Here is a 12130-nt window from a genome sequence, read left to right as displayed (position 1 = left end):
CCCAAGAAACTTTGCATTCATTCGCAAACAACTTATTAGAGTTTTGAGAAAGAATGCAACGTTTCTTGGGGGAACGCAAAAGCATTAACGTTCATTTCTCCTCCCGTCACCAGTTTCCGTAGCCTCTCATGTGACCCTCGACAAAAACATACAAATCTACACTCAATAAGAGAAGCAACTGATCATCAGAGATGAACCAGTAGAAAGTAGTTTCTAACAATGTAATTTATATACAGTGATTAAAAAAATCTAATTTTGTTTGATATTAACAGCTGTTTGGGTGATTATTTTTTGGCGTCAAAATTTCTAATTCCTTTGGTGGTATTAGGCTATGTAGTCTAAAGTCTACTTCTACTTTATTACTTAAGGGTTAAACAAATCAAGAGCCAGTTAAAACCATAAATGTATATATATATATGGTAAAAAATGGTAAATGGACTGCATTTATATAGCGCTTTCACAGACCCAATGGCCACCAAAGCGCTTTACATATTTGCCTGACATTCACACATTCACTCACCGACGGCTGTGTCAGCCATGCAAGGCGCCACCCAGCTCGTCGGGAGCAGTTGGGATTAGGTGTCTTGCTCATGGACACCTCGGCACTTGGTCAGGTGGAACCGGGGATCGAACCACCAACCTTTCGGTTTGTAGACAACCTACATGAACCACTGAGCCACTGCACTAATAAAAATTTAGTATTTTATATATTTTTGTTCAGGAAATCCTGGAAACTGGGATCAGGATAATCCAGATTTTTTTTAAGGTAAAGGTTAAGGTATTCAATTTTAAGGTATTAAAGGTATCCCAATCCTACAGAACATTTTAAACAACACAAACCGCCGATTTGATCCAGATCAAAACTTTTAGAATTTTGGAATTCGGTCTGATTTCAGAATCCTTACTCAAGATTTGATCCAATCCGGCTGCCGAAATCCGATCAGATTACTTTTGAACAACTGGGTGAAAAAGAAATGTAAAAGAAGGATACCAGTAGAGCCTCTCTTTATTGAGTATGCATGTTCTGGCCACAAGAGGGCAATATCATGCTTTACTCCAAGTCTTGGCCCGTCTGTATTAGTGGTAGTTAACGTTCTTAAACTAACCCGTCTGCTGGACTATATAAGGGATAATTTTTTTAGTTTATTTTTTTAAAGAGTAATCAATGTCATTAAACAACTGTTAGCAATATGTTGTGTTTGGTCGCTGCATACAGGGCCAGAGTTTAACATTATTTAGCAATTTTGAAGATCTATGACAAAAAAAATGAACTAGGCCTGTCTCGCATAACCAGTAACCAGTTCTCCTTCATTGCTAACATGCACAACAAATCTGTATTGATATTTAGCCAACCTTACTTGAGGTGCTTCTACACAGGACCCAGGATCCAAGCAGAGGCCAAGCTGAGGTCATCATCACCTCATGAGTGAGGTCATCACTGGTCACCACAGGGCCATTTCCTGCGCCAACATAACAACAGCCATTCTCGTCTCCATGATAACGCAGACATATTGTATATGCTGTACAATAATCATTCTGAAAATACACACTGGAGGGAAACCAAGACAATGTCTGTTAGCACTGATGCTTAGAGCCTCACAATGGCACACACTCTGTGTTTGTGGTTAGTCTTTAGCACCGCTGGGTGGGAAACCCTGTGAAACACTCATTCTCACACATTCGCAGACAAAATGCTGTCAAAATGGCTTTTGTAAAAGTCAAGGGCATGTGTGACTGCTGAACAGAACACACAAACAGGCGTTTCTGGAATGGCTATATGCTTGTGCTTTTCATTCTCGTACATTACATATGTTTATAGTTACAGAACTTGATAGCATCTGTCAGCACATCAGTTTGGGTCATAATAAAGCGAGAGTATTCTATACACATGGACATTACTGACATAATTGTGTATACTGCTAGAGGATTTTGCAATTATTTTATTTTTAATTGTATTTATTTATTTTTAAAGTTTGGGGTCAGAAAGATTTTTAGAGCTATAAATACTTTTATTCAGCATGGAAGCAATAAACTGATCAAAAGTGACCGTAAAGACATTTATAATGTTTATTTCAAAGAAATTATGTTCTTTTGAACTTTATACATCAAAATCATGCATAAAATGTAGCACGGATACTGTTCTCAACGTTGATAATAATCAGAAATGTTTCTTTATCATCAAATCATCATATTAGAATGATTTCTGAAGGATCATGTGACACTAAAAACTGGAGAAATGATGCAGAAAATTCAGCTTTGATCACAGAGAAAAATTACATTTTTAAAATATATTCAAACAGAAAACAGTTATTTAAATTGGAATAATATTTCACAATATTACCGTTTTTACTGTATTCTTTAATCAAATAAATGCAGCCATGGTGAAAAGAAGAGACTTAATTTTAAAATCTTACCGACCCCAAACTATTAATTGGTAGTGTTTGTTTGTTTGTTTGTTTGTTTTTTGTGGCTTTTTGATGAAGGATATGCTAACACTTTTCTAAGAATTTTAAATAATGAAATTGAATTTTTTTTTAAATCCCATAAACTTACACTGACAGAAATCAGAGCCATATATACAGACCAAAATATCAGCGAATCTTTGGGCCCTTTCTGACTTGCGCCGGTAAGTAACCAACTAGCAACACCCTAGCAACCACCCGCAACTTAGTATAGTGGCGGTGAGTTTTCCACTGAATTTGTCTTTAGATATCAAACTATAGTTTGAATTTCTTTACCATAAAAACTCACATCATATAAAAGCAGCATAATTTGGGTCCTGGATGCTGATTGGTCAGTACAGCGTTCCATCCATGTTCTATTCACAAAATATCACGGGCCTCTCACGCCTAATTCCATCAAGAAACAACTTTTTGATTTCTGCTTGATTTTGACACCGAGCCAAATGTCAGATATGACATTAATAATCCCGCATGTGCGAAGATTTCCAGCGCGAGCTGATTGGTGGAGGAGAGAGAGGGTCGTTCCGGGTGACGGCGCTCCATCACAGCTTCATCTAGAACATACAGTACAGCCTCTGCCAAAGCTGCGGTTTAGCTGTTGACCAAACCGGAGCTTAAATTCTGTTTGAAACCGGAATCCAGCAGCAGTACTGTATCCTGATGTGGTGCACAGTGAAAGCTGAGGTGTGTGTGAGGGTGTGGGGGAGGTGGAGGGTGGGAGCACACACACACACATACACACACACTCCAAGCTGAAGAGTTCAATGACAGTTTCTCAAAGCCCAGGCAGAAAGCTCAAGAAGACTCCAGCACCAAACAAAGAGTCCAACTTGGCCGGTGTTCATTAGCGATAGAGCGTCCACAATAGAGGCGAGTGTGAGGTGGTCTCGGGCCCCGGGGCCGCACTGACCCGCCGTTGATTGATTGTGCCGGGCCGGGCTCACCTGCAGCCCCTGCACACACACACACACACGCACGCGCACGTCCTGACAGCCTGCAGAGAGACCCGTCAGTGTCAGAGAACAATATCCTGCACTGTGCAGCTCGCAACTGAGCACGCTCATAAATCACCACGGTGACAGAGACACCGCCCTCACTGTCCACACTCACACACACTCACACACACACACCGTCAGAAAACCTCAAGCTGTGCAACTACATGAAAGGGGTGTTTTTGAAAGGTTACATTGTGGCACCTGACTTGGGCCGGCAAAAAAATATTCAGCTTATTAACTGTGTCCTCTGGCATACAACAACTGTGTTATTTACGTATTTATGAAATTAATATAAAGCATCCTGGTCCTGCTTGCTGATTGGTTTATACATTGATCCATATTGTAACAGAAATGACACCGGTTCACCTAAATGATCTATAATATAATCATAATTTTTCATCAAAATGTAATTATTAATTAAACCTTCCATGCAGCATGTGAATTTGCAGCAAAATATTGTAGAGTTTGAATGGACGGCATTTGACATAAAAAAATTATATGGGATTTTAGGGGAACGTTTTATTTTACAGTTTCTTTGTTATGTACATGTACTTACTATACTAGTAATAACAGTAAATTATGCATAAGTACATGCAACTAATCCGCTCATTACCATTACTGAAGTAAAACTTTTTGAATTTCATATTGTTTCAATGTTTTATATTGACATTAATTTAAACTGTTAAGTAACCATTTCAATGAATGAATCATTTTCCATCTTTCCGGTTTTCTAGTCGCACAATCTCATAAAACCATACAAGCATTCATCTTTTAAATGAGAAACAAAGAGCTCCAGTAGTCTGACAGGAAACAGACACCCGTCCACAGGTGAATATATGACCTCGAAACACCATCCTCCCCTCACAACAACTCTTCTCTCGAATCACAACAACTTTCATCCCATCTTTATGTTTTAATAAAGAGAGACGAAGTCCAGCTGCAGTTTCCTCTATGTGTATCTCTTTCTTTCGCCTCAAAATCCTCCAAAAATACACTTCTCCATTCTGACTTTTAATGACATTTTTAAAAGATATGGCTAGATATTATCTGACTATAAATTCTGATTGGATGAGCTATATGTTAAAAGTTGCCAAGAGTTATTTTTTAATTCAGATGAAATAATGTAATTTACTATTTTTTAATGTTTATGTTCAGTAATATATATATATATATATTTAAAAGATATTAATACTGTTATTCAGCAAGGATGCAATAAAATGATCAAAAGTGATAGTAAAGACATATATAATGTATAATGTTATAATAACTACAAAGGATTTCGGTTACACTTTATTTTAAGGTGACAGTTACATTGTACTTAAGAAATATTAATTAACTACTTACTATAGAGTTACTGTTAGGGTTAGTTACTTGTAATTATGCATAATTTACTGTTATTACTATAGTAAGTAGTAACGTGTAACTACGTCACCTTAAAATAAAGTGTTACCAGGATTTCTCAATATTGTTTTAATTAGTTTTATAAGAATAACAGAAGTTAACAAACATAAACAAGCATATCCATCACCCCCCTTACCAGTATTTCTATGTCAATTATGTTCTTTTTATTCATCAAAGAATCCTGAAACAAATCATGGAACCATAAAACTGTCTTTAACATTGATAATAATCAGAAATGCTTCTTGATAATGATAATGATTCTCTCTCAGTAACTCTGTTACTGTATGCAATATGCGTGTAAACATGGCCATAAATGCCATTCCCCTTATGCAATGCATCTATACAGCTGTTCTTGGGGCAACATGTAATGGAAAAAGACGTGTAATAATGGGAGTAATAATTGGGAATATTTTCATAGGAATATGTCATATTTCATATGAATATTGATATGTTATTTCTTTCACTATTCATTCCAAAATGCCTGACATGCCATGCTTTAAAGCTACAATATGTAATTTTTTTCACCGCTAGGGGTCACTAACCTCTTACACGCATGAGCGGAATTATTAATAATGTTTATAGATGAGTGAAGCCATTGATGTTTTTTAACATGGCTGTGGTATGAAGCAGATATAAAGGAATAAGGACATTTAATTCTACCGAACTTCATGCAAGTGCTGAATTACTACTCACAGGTCAGTTTATTAGACGAATGAAACTTGTGAGGTAACGCAGCGCTGTTTCACTTGGTCAAACGTTACACTATCACACTAAACTGCATTTGAGTGTGTTGAAATTTGTAATGTTATTCTGTGTTAGTGTGTCTGTATGGGACTAACAATAAGCTAGATCAACTTTAAAATAACATATTGATCACATTCTAACATTTCATCATGTTGAGCTATATAACATTGATTAGTTTTATGTACATTTGCTCACCTGTCTAATAACATGCAAGAGATGCGTCTCTGTCAAATCGAAGTTTGTCACAAACGCAAAGCTCCCGGCATCTGGAAAACGCCACGCTGACATTGATCCTCGTTTTATTTCTCCTTTTGTCCCAAAGTCTGCTTGCCATGATCCATAATGTTTGAACAAAACAACAACAGCGTGAGCATGCCGCTAGACATAGCGCTGTTGTCCACGTCTGTCGCCATGGTTACTATGGCAGTAAGAGCGGAAACCAGGGATAACGCGGATATTACGTCATCGACAGGCGACAAGTGAACATGGACGAGCCATTATTTAAAATTGGTATTTCTCTGAAATTAAAAATCTTTGGGAACTTTTGGGATATTGTAAGTACACAACTGCAGGAAATATATCACAGTCACAAAGTGAATTTTGGATATTTATTACAAAAATCTTACATATTGTAGCTTTAAGTCCTGTTAGTCCTTTCTTTACAGTGGACATGTATGAAACCAATGCCCTCCTAACAGAAAAAGTAACTTGGTTTGAAAACCCATAACGTTTTCCTGAGATCTTGATTTCTGACAAACAATTTGAAAAAGAGTCAGATTATCATATTTCTATGAGAGTGCTACATTTGATCATTCAGTCATATTTAAAGACCAAGGCGAGGGAGTTGTTAAGGTGAAACCTCCAAACATTTGGTATCTCTGCAAAGCCCTGAATGTGCAGGATGTCCAGACTTAAAACTGAGACATCAGAGAAATATAATGTCCTCTACAGAGGCAAAATGTCTATTTCTGGGTGTCAGGAGAATATAATGGCAGCAATAGCAATATGATAAAAGCAATAAGACACTTACGGCTCTGCAGTGACTTGGTTAAAACACCCCTTACCCATGGTAAAATCAGTGTAATGCACGGCTTCAAGTGGCTTAGCCAGACTTCACGACCACAGCGCCTGCCGGTTTAGAAAAGCGCTCAACAATATATTGTGTGTGAGAAGCCAGGCACTGCCCTGTCCGCCGGTCATTCCAACCTGACAGAGCTTTAGGAAGAGAAAAAGAAGAGAGCGGGATGAAAGGTGAGTGGTGCCCTGCGCAGGTGGCAGGTGTGATCACGGCGGACGGCAGGAACAGAGGGACACAAAGGACCGGTCTGTTTCTCGCTCACAGCTGCAGGGGGTGGAGATGAGTCCGGCTGACAGATAGACAGACACCACAGGGGAGGAGGGAGACGGAAAGATGGAAGGAGAGCTCTGACGGTGATACTTCAAACGCAGGATTGGGTCCTGGGTGCCGAGAGACACATTCTTTCTAAAAGAAGGGGGGGGGGGGGGGCAGGCGGAGAAAAGAGGGAGATAGAAAAGAGTAATGCTGCCTGTGCGCAAGTGTGCGTGCCTGTCTGTCGATGTTCAGCATGGAACAATCTCTACAGTCGCTTCGAAAAACAGTCATACACTGAAAGTGTCCGAATGGCAGTGCGTCGATTAAACAAAAGTGCAATCCCACAAACAATGCTGCAAAACTAACTTCACTTTTCTGAGACATTTTGCCATTACATTGATTGGTATGATTTCAGTTCACACTATACGCTTATTTCACGCATCCGTTATTTTGAAACCGAAATCGAGGCTCCGGTGGGAAGAAAACCGGAAGTGTCGCCTTTAATCACAGGAGATCGCGAATGCGATGGTGTATTGTTGTGTTTAATGTAGAGATGAGTTATTCTAAAACTGTACATACATGTCTTTCATACTTTAGACTATATACAGTGAAATTAATTTATAAATAAAATATTTTTTATATATATAATTCAGAAAGTAAAAAAAGAAGCAGGAACGAACTATATACCCATCCTATATTGGATATTAAGATCCAATAGTGTAAATGGCGGCAGCAGCTTCAGGTTGTTAGTCCAAGGCATTGTTGTTTATCTTTACTTCCGGGGTTCTTCCCACCCGAGCCTCGCTTTCGATTTCAAAATGGCGGCTGCGTGAAATCAGCGTATAGAGTGACCACAGAAATTTACTAGAATTCCTAAATGAAAAATGTTTCATTCACAATTTTTTTTTTTCGGTGTACTATTTGTCTACATTTTGCGCATATGTGAACATCAGTGACAAATAAAAGTGTCCATGAAAAAGAAAAGGGACCTGATCTAATCTAGTATAAACCACAAGTGCCAAATTCTCAAACATTTTGTATTCATCTTGGTTTCATATGGTTTTGAAAACTTTTATACCATTTTCAAGAAATGTTTCAATTTAATAACTTGTAATATGGTACCATTAAGTAAAAATTAATAACATATTGCCCTGGCACCTTGAATACATGCGAGTGTAGAACTATTTATGATTGTTTAAAAAATGTACATATATTTTATAAGGTAAAAAGTATTAATTTATTTATATATATATATATATATATATACAATTTTTTTATATATTTTTTTAACAAAATATATAAAAAATTAATAAAAAGTAAAAATACTTTTTACCTTATAATATATATTTACATTTTTATAGTACTGGTCAAAAGTTTCGAAACATTACCATTTTTTAATGTTTTTCAAAGTCTCTTATGCTCATCAAGCCTGCATTTAAAAAAACAAAACAAAAATACAGGAAAAAAATGTTGTTTTGCAAAATATTATTACAATTTAAAATAAAGGGTATTCTATTTTAATACACTTTAAATTATAATTTATGTGATTGTTATTATGTTAATTTTCAGCATAATTACTCCAGTCTTCAGTGTCACATGATCCTTCAGAAATCATTCTAAGATGCTGATTTTTTATCAATGTTGGAAACTGTTGTGCTGCGTAATTTTTTTTATAACCTGTGATATTTTTTTCAGAATTCTTTGATGAATAAAAAGTTGAAAAAGAACAGCATTTATTTAAAATAGAAATATTTTGTAACTATATACACAAAGATTTCAAATGATCGGATTAAGAAACTTATTACTAGGTCTACTACTTGTTTGTAATATACATGTCTGTGTGACATTAAATTGTTTTATGCATGTAATAACAGTGTTTAGTTTGATAATAGACCTGTGTCGATCATAGTTTAATCCTCTTCTCTTGTGTTACTGTCCAGAGCTCCAGCTAAGACCCCCTGATCTCTGCCACATGGCATCCCATCAAAGCACCTTCACTCCGGGCTCTAAGAACGAGTCAGCCCCCTGATTCATCTCTGGAGGAAGCATGCCTGTGTCAGATCCCCGTCTAATGTTTTTTCATGAGTGTGTGTGTGTGTGTGTGTGTGTGTGTGTGTGTGTGTGTGTGTGTGTGTGTGTGTGTGTGTGTGTGTGTGTGTGTGTGTGTGTGTGTGTGTGTGTGTGTGTGTGTGTGTGTGTGTGTTATTCTTTGCCTCAGCACGACTCCGGATGTAGTTTCAACCCAGCTCCCTGTCAAAATACACATATAGGCCAACCACTTCTGTACGCAACACAGTTAATACATAGATGATTTGATTCTTTTTGAATGTCTTCACAACCATCTGTGTGCATGAATTATCACACACAAATAGTCACACACTTGGACTGACTGGAAGGGCAAGGTCACTTCCCATTGGCCGCAAGTCTAACCCTGTGTTTCAGGTCTTTTCCCCTCCTCGACTGCTGATAGGAAACTTAGATAGTCTGAGCTCAGCAGAGACTAAAAGACTTTTCCTTCTCACCTCCCTAGACACTTCAAAACATCTTTCCATGTCCTTCCTTCTCTCCCATTTTATCTTTTCCCAGTTTTTTTGTACCGTGCCCCACAGCATTAACTATTTGCCCTCTACCTGTCAGAGCGGAACGTGAAGGTGAGTCCAGGTGTGCCGTCCACAGGAACGTGAGGAAGCCTGAGCTTTGACAGATAGGAAGTGACCTCCTGCTCTGGCTGCTTCCCGTATCACTCTTTATTTACCCGGATCTGCTGTCCTCCAACATCTGAAGCTCACTTCCACCTGCGCAGCCCGAGACCACCTAAAGCTCTTCACTGAGAAGAAAGAGCTCACACTGACCTACAAGCTCCACCTCTGTTATACCTGAGAACATGTTCTAAATCATAAAATAATTATGAATAGAATTGTACCTGCTTTTTGGCCAGTCTAGGGCACAAAGGTATCTCAGTATCAGTTTTGTTTTAGATGTTTCTCCTAAAGTTGCTGAGGAGAAATAAAGATATACAAATGAGACAATAATTGACAGTGTTAGAAAAAAGAACTATAAACATTTGACATGAAAGTTGATACTGCATTATTATTTATAATAAAACCAAAATAGAAATCTGGCTTAGTGCAATAATCAAATCACAAATGCAGCGATTTACTTAAATTAGTGGTTCCCAATCTTTTCCAACTCACGGCCCACACATCCAAACGGGTGCGTTCACGCAACCCCCTGCAAGAATTTGAACTGACCGACTCTTTGTTGCTTAAGTTAATGAGGACTTAGAAACTGAGATTGTTAACACAGTCTTTATTGAATAAACTGGCAATGAAGAGAAAATTCTGATTATGGGTTACCAAGACCACAGACCAGGTCCGGTTCCAGAAATCACATCAAATCAGGTGCTTTAGCCTTAATGCACATCAATCAGACTTTAGTGCGGTCCATTGCTAAGGTCACTATGTCAATCATTGCAGTTTCGAGAGTGAATTCTGCATTGGCAGGAATCTCTTTACATCGTGTCTATACTTTGTTAAAATGATCGGATTCGCAGAACTCAGCACTGAACAAAAACTCGTTTTAAACGGTGAGTGGATTCTGACTAACTTAAAGCTCCAGTAGGTAGCTTTTGTAAACAAATATTTGTTAAAACTGTCATTATGTCCTGAAAGTAGAATCTGAGACAGATAATCTGTGAAAAAAATCAAGCTCCTCTGGCTCCTCCCAGTGGTCCTATTGCCATTTGCAGAAATACACCGCTCCCGGTCAGAAACAACCAATCAGAGCCAGGAGGAATGTCTTAGCAGTGTCAATCACGCTCGTGTACGCGCTGATCACCCCTCTCTTGCACAGCGCGAGCGCGTACCGTCGTTCGTGACTCTCCTGTTCAAACTCGTTCATCCAAATGAACGAATCTTTTTTCGAGTCATTTCGTTCATTCAACGAACGAATGACTCGAAAAAAGATTTGTTCATTTGGATGAACGAGTTCGAACAGGATCACGAACGTGCATCACAGAACAGAGCGAGGCGAGCATTTGTGCTTATAAAACTTAAAGTTTTTTATTTATTTTTGAAATGACCGATCGTTTCACTAGATAAGACCCTTATCCATCGTCTGGTATCGTTTAAAACCATTTGAATCTGCGCTGAAACTGTCATTTGGTCCTCGAAACGTTTGTGTCCTATTGAAGTCCATTATATGGAGAAAAAGCCTGGAATGTTTTCATCAAAAAACTTAATTTCTTTTCGACTGAAGAAAGAAACCTTATAAACCTTATAAATGCAACCTTATAAAGTTACATGTATTGCAAAATACATAATGATTTGAGGACCAAGTTTGTAGTCAAAGTAACTATAGCCATAGTCAATGTAAAGCATATTGTTGATGTTTCGTCCCTATTAGTGAATGTTCCATAACTGTTTATAATCCGCCGTCATCGGTGGTCCTGCTTACTAGCCTGCGCGTTCACGGCAGGCTCCGCTGTGGGGGAGGAGCTGTGGGGGAGGAGCTGTGGGGGAGGAGCTGTGGAGGGAGGGGCTGTGGGGGAGGAGCTGTGGAGGGAGGAGCTGTGGAGGGAGGAGCTGTGGGGGAGGAGCTGTGGGGGAGGAGCTGTGGGGGAGGAGCTGTGGAGGGAGGGGCTGTGGGGGAGGAGCTGTGGAGGGAGGAGCTGTGGAGGGAGGGGCTGTGGAGGGAGGGGCTGTGGAGGGAGGAGCTGTGGGGGAGGAGCTGTGGAGGGAGGGGCTGTGGAGGGAGGAGCTGTGGAGGGAGGAGCTGTGGAGGGAGGGGCTGTGGAGGGAGGAGCTGTGGAGGGAGGAGCTGTGGAGGGAGGGGCTGTGGAGGGAGGAGCTGTGGGGGAGGAGCTGTGGAGGGAGGAGCTGTGGAGGGAGGAGCTGTGGAGGGAGGAGCTGTGGAGGGAGGAGCTGTGGGGGAGGAGCTGTGGAGGGAGGAGCTGTGGAGGGAGGAGCTGTGGGGGAGGAGCTGTGGAGGGAGGAGCTGTGGAGGGAGGAGCTGTGGAGGGAGGAGCTGTAGCGCAGCAGAGAGCAAGGGGGTTGGACCTGTAAGTTGTGCTTGTTCAAATTTTCAGGCTAAGTCAACATTTTCTCAAAACTCCCTACTGCAGCTTTAAACACCTCTGATTGGCCACTGTATAGATATGTCTGTGATTGTTTACACTGCTAAACGCTGCAAAATCA

The 12130-nt window shown here is 39.4% G+C and overlaps 1 long non-coding RNA gene across 1 annotated transcript; it reads right to left on the bottom strand.

Moving 5' to 3' along the window:
- Positions 1-1357: 1357 nt before the first annotated feature.
- LOC143711238 (uncharacterized) lies at positions 1358-9931 on the bottom strand. The gene is made up of 3 exons (XR_013194799.1): positions 9859-9931; positions 9566-9762; positions 1358-1460 (listed from the first exon to the last, which is right to left on the bottom strand). It is a non-coding gene; the product is annotated as an uncharacterized LOC143711238 (long non-coding RNA).
- Between the last annotated feature and the right edge of the window lie 2199 nt (positions 9932-12130).

This window comes from Siphateles boraxobius, unplaced genomic scaffold, assembly GCF_051911475.1.
Source record: "Siphateles boraxobius isolate OS27281-9 unplaced genomic scaffold, OSU_SipBor_1 5, whole genome shotgun sequence".
NCBI classification, from domain to species: domain Eukaryota; kingdom Metazoa; phylum Chordata; class Actinopteri; order Cypriniformes; family Leuciscidae; genus Siphateles; species Siphateles boraxobius.
The sequence above is the reverse complement of the archived record's forward strand: the minus strand, read 5'-3'. Positions and strand labels throughout refer to the sequence as shown.